Source organism: Lactuca sativa, chromosome 6 (genome assembly GCF_002870075.4).
Source record: "Lactuca sativa cultivar Salinas chromosome 6, Lsat_Salinas_v11, whole genome shotgun sequence".
Taxonomy (NCBI): domain Eukaryota; kingdom Viridiplantae; phylum Streptophyta; class Magnoliopsida; order Asterales; family Asteraceae; genus Lactuca; species Lactuca sativa.
The window spans coordinates 39056615-39063934 of record NC_056628.2 but is presented as its reverse complement, the minus strand read 5'-3'; the positions used below and the strand labels follow the sequence as shown (position 1 = coordinate 39063934).

The following is a 7320-nucleotide window of genomic DNA, read 5'->3' as shown; positions in this document are numbered from 1 at the left end:
CGGTGATCCTGCTATTTAGGAAAGAAAATAAGAATTTTACTACGGTTGATTCCACAACCAAATTGATTTCCATAAACAAGATTATTCCACAAAAGGCTACGATGTTGGCTTTAAAAATCCAGAAAAATATTTACAACCTTTTGATGGACGATTGTAACTTTCCAAAAACCATAAACAATTTTGTCAGCCTTATCCACATCATATATCATATATACTTATAAAGTTAGTATTTTTTCTTGAATATCATGCATTTGAAACCCCCTTTTTTTAACTTTCTCAAACCACATTCATTTGAAACCCCATTTTTTAACTAATGCAACTCAAAAGTTTTCTTAATCATGATTTAACACTCAAAAGTTTTATAACTTATATTATGTTTAATTAGCATTTAGTGAGAAGTTTACTATAAAACTGTCAATCTTTTGTGGCTTTTGTGTTATATAAAATCTTACATATAAGAAGGATTTGAAGATATTGTGATTCAAAAGTTTTCATATAGTTGAAGCATTCACGATCCAAATATGATGATTTGAAGAAATGAGTTATGTCGCATCGATGATAATTGTAATATGATTTTTTCTTTCAACCAAAACAAATGAGTTTTTCTATTCTTTCTTTATATTCAGTTTCTCATTTAATCTTTATATGTGATTTGTATGTATTACTTAATCTTGAATGTGACTCTCGAAACATTAATGTTTTGCTTGGAATATCTTTATGCTTCTTCTTTTTCAAGAAAGATATTTTGATTGCAGGTTAATGAAGAATTGTCATCAAGTTTCTATGGTTGAATGATATTAAATGAAGAAAGAAGATTCATAAAATGAATATAGGTTTTTTTGTTTGAGCAAAGTTGATGAATGTTAGTTTTTTCTTTTGATTTAAATGTATGTTTATGTAACATCTTTATTTATATATTCAAGCACCCAATGCCCTTATTTATTTGATTGTAGTTTTTCTATTTGGGATAATGACTTGGGAGGGTAATAAGGTTTCCAGCTTGTCCGTATTAGGTCACTAAGGTTTTTTTTTGTGCGTATTAGACCAATATGGTTGTTATTACCGTTTAGAAATAGTCCTTTTACCGGTTTTAACGGGTAAAAAGGACTATTTCTAAACGGTAATAACAACCATGTTGGTCTAATACGCACAAAAAAACTTTAGTGACCTAATACGGACAAACTGGAAACCTTATTACTCTCCAAGTCATTAACCCTAATTATTTAGAAAACATGCTTACTAATCAATGTGACTGATTTGTTTGACTGAAAATAGTTGCTTCCATTTAAACTTATCTCACAACCCTTCCAGAACTTCTAAGTCCAGAAACTCATATGATTGATGATCTTCATTACATAAATATGCAACATTTTATCAATAACTTCTTTTTTGTCATTTAAATGTTTACATGAACACATCCATATGTACAAAAACAAAATCTCACTTTGATACCTCCCATGAATGTCTACATTTGATAACGAATGGAAATGTAAAACCAACAGGGACTTGCAGATGATGCCTATTATCAATTATTTTATAAAAAGCAAAACCACAACATGAACTAAGAAATTGAAATTGCAAAATTAATCAAAATCAGCACATAAACAAACACATACAGACTATATACAACACATAAACGGAAGTTTATAAAGCATGAAACTTAATGACAGGGAAAGTAAAAAACTTAAAGGAGACTTTATAGAAAGAAAGATTACTCTTACTTGCCACAAATGGTTGAAGACATCAACAAGAAGATCAATCTGACCATAGAATCCACATGTTGTCTGATTATGACTTCAGTAGATGAACTACTGAAACGTAAGAATTGCAATTGAACTCTATTAGCATTTGAAAAGGGAATTAGTGTTAAAAAAAATTTTGGACCATTTCTTGATTTGTGTGTGTCATCCTTGCGCAGGGGCCATGCTAATCTTCTCTGTATCGTTCCAATTTTATCGGATGTCCCCAAAGGGACGACTATAGATGAAGAGCTTCGCCAAATAGAGGAGTAGCAGGTTATATGGGACGACGCGAGTTCTAAACGAAGTAGTTTACTGTTGATGGTCATATATTCTCAATATCTTTAAAATTAGGGTTAATGAATTAGAAGGGTAATAAGGTTTCCAGTTTGTCCGTATTAGGTCACTAAGGTTTTTTTTGTGCGTATTAGACCAATATGGTTGTTATTACCGTTTAGAAATAGTCCTTTTACCGGTAACCGGTAAAAGGACTATTTCTAAACGGTAATAACAACCATATTGGTCTAATACGCACAAAAAAAACCTTAGTGACCTAATACGGACAAGCTGGAAACCTTATTACCCTCCCAAGTCATTATCCCTTTCTATTTTGATTATGTTTATTTTCTATTATTTTTTTTGTTGGGTTATCCTACACAACATATTTAAAAGACAATATTTAAAAGATAACATAACTTTGAACATTTGATATGTACATGATATGTTCTTCATATGAAACTAATTTATCCATATTACTACGACAAGAATTACATATGACATTTATGAATATATATATATATATATATATATATATATATATATATATATTATGTGATTTGTTTAACATGTATATGCACCTATATATGTTTTAAATTTATAATTAAATATCTTTATGTTTAATAATTGAAGGGATTAAAATGATGCATCAAAACAAATTATTAAGAAGAATATACTAATAATAATAATAATAATAATAATAATAATAATAATAATAATAATAATAATAATAATAATAATAATAATAATAATAATACATTTCCAAGTACCGCATTCATTTGAAACTCACACTACAACTCAAGTGTTTTCTAATTTATGTATATTTATTAGTTACAACTCAAGAGTTTTTAACTTATGATTATTAATTAGTAATCACTAATAACTTTTTATTTTCCTTTATTTATAAGGTTGTAAAGTTTTGCTCATTAAAAACATTAATGTATTTGAAGAGATTTGTGAATTAAATATAAAGAGTTAATATAAATGTTATAATAGATGTTTTAGTGTTTTTATGTTATTAAAAGTTATAGTGTTTATTTTTCATATTATTTTTATTATTCGTTGTATATATATATATATATATCTTTTTTAATATATATATATATATATATATATATATATATATATATATATATATGTTATAATAGATGTTTTTCTATTTTTATGTTACTAAAAGTTGCAGTTTAATTTTTGTTCATACGTTTTGTTACCCATTATATTATCCTTCATTTGTGTCACACCCCAAAACTGGAACGACGGAAACGTTCTGGGCGGAGGACGTCATGTACAGTATTACAACACATAAATATAGTAAGCAAGCAAACAACATCATCCATTGCATTAATAATGTATTTTAATACAAACGTGTTCTATACAGTTTATAAGACACCAAAAATATGAATCAAAATAAAAGATGAATCTTGAACTATGCTCTATCTTCTCAAAAGCTGATCTCAGTACCTGTCTACTGATGACCTAAGAATACAAGTTATTTTGAAAGAGTTTATCAGCATTAAAGCTGGTGAGTTCATAAGTATTTTAGTGTCATTGTTTGTATGAAAATGTTTGTACATATTTGAGTGTGTAAGTTTGTAAAAGTGTTGGTAGTAATTGTTTGTAACTCTTAGAAAATCCTATATTTTCTATTAAAAGTAGCCTTCTACCAAGGCATCAAGTGTTGCATGTTTGTTCATTGTAAAAATGAGTATTTCTCCCAAATGTGACTATCATTTAATAAAATATAGTTCTTTTGTTACTGTTCATGTGAGAAGATCACAATGTAGGTGTAATGGGAAAATAACGAAGTACTGTAGTATTATAATGTAGTAACTACTGCTGTATTTATTACCTTAAACCAATTGTTAATGAAGGTATAATGTGATATAATTGTAACCGTACTAATTGACTAGGAAAAATCACGACGCCGTAATACGTCGAAAAGTAATGACATTTGTCACCCGAAGATCTGTAGATCCCACTGTAGCTAGCAGTAAGGTGTAGGATTGTCAATCCAGTATAGATCTATACACAAATTCATGTTCTCCCACCAAGAGATTCTGGATACAAACCGAGTCATGACAGGTGATTCCATGCCATGAAATAGTGGTTCACATTTATGTTATAGTATGTATGTATTGTATGTACTAGTGTAGTGTATGTCCTCCCTGATTCTCATCATAGTATGCTCTCTAGTATAGTATTTAGTGTGTATGAATAGTATGTAATAGTGTATGTTCTCTCTTTCTAGTGTGTAGTATGTTCAATTGTATAGTGTAGTGTATGTATTGTTTACAGTATGTATTGACTCGTGTATGAACTGACTCTTTGTATGTTTCATAGTATTAGAAATAGTAAGTAGAATACTTCTAACTATACATATTATAGTTTACTAATAATGTTGTACAAATGAATTAGTATTTACACCTTTTTCTACCCAAAGTGTAGGAAATGAAGTCAAAGCTTTATATCTACACATATATATATACATGATATATAACTAAGGATCAAACGACACTCAGACAAACAACAGGGTACTCTAAGTCCACAACCAAACAAGGAACAGGAAATAAAGTGAGTTATCAGTCCTAAGTCCTTCAAACCTTACTTATATAACTATATATGCATTAGACAAGATTTGGCAATATATAAGTTTACAGAATTGAAAGTAAAGATTTGGTAATTAAGAACAAGTTTTATAAAATAGCTTAACATGTAAAAGAGTTTGATAATCATTTTGAAGTAGTTTTGTTGACATAGGAGTTAAAAATATAGTAAATCCATTTGTTTGCAAGTTATAAATCACATGTGATTGATATTATAACTAGTTTGATTCAACTTGTATCCCCCCCCATAAAATCATTTAAAAACATTTAAAAGGTTGATTTAGGGGTATGAACTCACCTGTAGTGAGTGGTTTGGATGGAAGTGTTGGACAAGGTGCTAGGTGTCAAGTGAAGGCTTGAACACACACAATGATCCTATTTAAGATATCTAGACATATATATATATATATATATATATATATATATATATATATATATATATATATGTATGTATCTAATTAGTGACTATAACACAAATTAAGCAAATATAAACACCCTAAAACATAGAAAACACCTTGGTCTAAGTGTTAGAGGGTCATAAGGTTGCATCAAAGGAGTGTAAGGCCTTGCCTTAGAGTTTACGGCCCAAGGACCAAACCCCATGGAGTTTACAGCCTAGGGTTTACAGCCCTAGTGGGTTTATGGATATAAACCCATGGTAACTCCCGCCATTTTGTAGTTTAAGGTCTATTGCTCAAGTATCAAGGATCCTAGTCCAATATCCAAGCCTTAGGAGGTAATGGTAGCACATATGCAACACCTAATGGTGTTTACGGCCCAAGGAGATTGCCTTGGCCGTAAACCCATGTGTTCTTGGGCTTTCATGGAGTTTTTTTAAGGTTTAGTAAGTAATCTAAGCATATAACTAGATAGGAGGAGTGTACTTACTTATAGGAAGCTTGTAAGAGTGTTTAAGGTCCAAGAACACTAGTGTGTGTTCTTGGTGTTTTGAAGAACACTTGAAGATCTATGAAAAAGAGAAGATTTCATGGATGAAATCATGTATAGATACTAAATGAAGTGTTATAACAACAAATAAAGAGAAGAAACACTTACATTTTTGGAAGATTTGGAAGAAGATCTTATGATAGTTGAGAGAGAATGTGGGTGTTCGTGAGCTTGGAAGTGAAAAGTGGGGAAAATGGGGAGTAAACTCATGCCTTAAGCAAGAGTTCACGGCCTAAGTGGAGTTTATGGCCCAAACTCCTAAAGTTTGGCCGTAAACACCATTTTATGGTGTTAAGTGCTTAATTGTTCCACATTAATCCTAGAAGGTACTTCCTTTCATTTGTTAACTTGATAAATTAATGTTAAAAACACCCAAACGGACTTTAAACTGGCTAAAAATTAGCAGAAATGAGTTTGACTTTTATTTGTAGTGCTTGACTAAAGGGTTTGTACAAATGGAAATTTCGGGTTGTCACGTCATCCCCCCCCCCCCCATTAGAGGGAATTTCGTCCCAAAATTAGAGTTTTAGCAATAAAGTAGTTACAAATAACTAAGCGAAAAGATGAAGATATTTCAATTTCATTTGATCCTCTCACTCCCAAGTGAATTCCGGTCCTCGCTTGGCGTTCCAGCAAACCTTCACTATCGAGATGCGGATTTGCTTCGTCCGCTTGACCTCACGGTCCATGATATCTACAGGTTCTTCCACGAAGTTGAGGTTCTCGTTGATCTCGATCTCGTCGAGTGAGATAACAAGAGTCTCGTCAGATAGGCACTTTTTCAAGTTTGAGAATTGGAAAGTAGAATGTACGTTACTGAGTTCACGCGGTAGATTGAGTTTGTAAGCTACATGGCCGATTCTAGCAAGAATTTCAAAAAGCCCTATGTATCTTGGATTTAGCTTTCCACGCTTTCCGAAGTGTATCAAGCCCTTCCAGGGAGAGACTTTCAAAAGAACGCGGTCTCCCACTTGGAATTCCAAAGGTTTCCTTCGTTTGTCTGCGTAGTTTTTCTGTCGGCCTCTAGAGGCTTTCAATCGTTCACGAATCTGAAAGATCTTCTCTGTCGTTTCCCGAATGATCTCCGGACCTGTGAGAGTGCTATCAAGAACTCGTCCTTTAGCTTCAAATGGAACAACATTTATTCTCGTGTGATAACTATTGTTATAGGAGAACTCGAAAAAGGGCAAATAGGTATCCCATGCTTTCCCAAAGTCGATCACACAGGCTCTCAACATATCCTCTAGTGTTTGGATAGTTCTCTCACTTTGTCCGTCGGTCTGTGGGTGGTAGGCTATACTCATGTCCAGCCTCATCCCTAGGGAACTTTTTAGTGACTGCCAGAACCTCGAAGTGAATCTACTATCTCTATCGGAGATAATGGGTATAGGAACACCATGCAGTCGCACGATTTCCCTAATGTAAGTTCTGGTAAGCTTTTCCATCTTGTCAGTTTCTTTGATGGGCAGGAAGTGTGCGGATTTGGTCAACCTATCGACGATGACCCAAATGGTATCAAGTCCACCCGTTGTCATGGGCAACTTGGTTATGAAGTCCATAGTAATCCGCTCCCATTTCCACTCTAGTATCTCCGGTTGTTGAAGTAATCCTGATGGTTTCTGGTATTCGACCATAACCTTTGCGCAAGTAAGGCATTTACTCACAAAGGTAGCAATCTCTGCTTTCACGTTAGGCCACCAGTATAGCTTTTTAAGATCCAGATACATCTGAACCCGGGTGGATATAATATATAG

At 32.4% G+C, this 7320-nt stretch overlaps 1 non-coding gene across 1 annotated transcript; it reads right to left on the bottom strand.

Annotated features, from left to right (window-relative positions):
- Positions 1-1872: 1872 nt before the first annotated feature.
- Positions 1873-1975, bottom strand: LOC111894216 (U6 spliceosomal RNA). Its single transcript, XR_002851112.2, has one exon. It is a non-coding gene; the product is annotated as a U6 spliceosomal RNA (small nuclear RNA).
- Positions 1976-7320: the final 5345 nt, after the last annotated feature.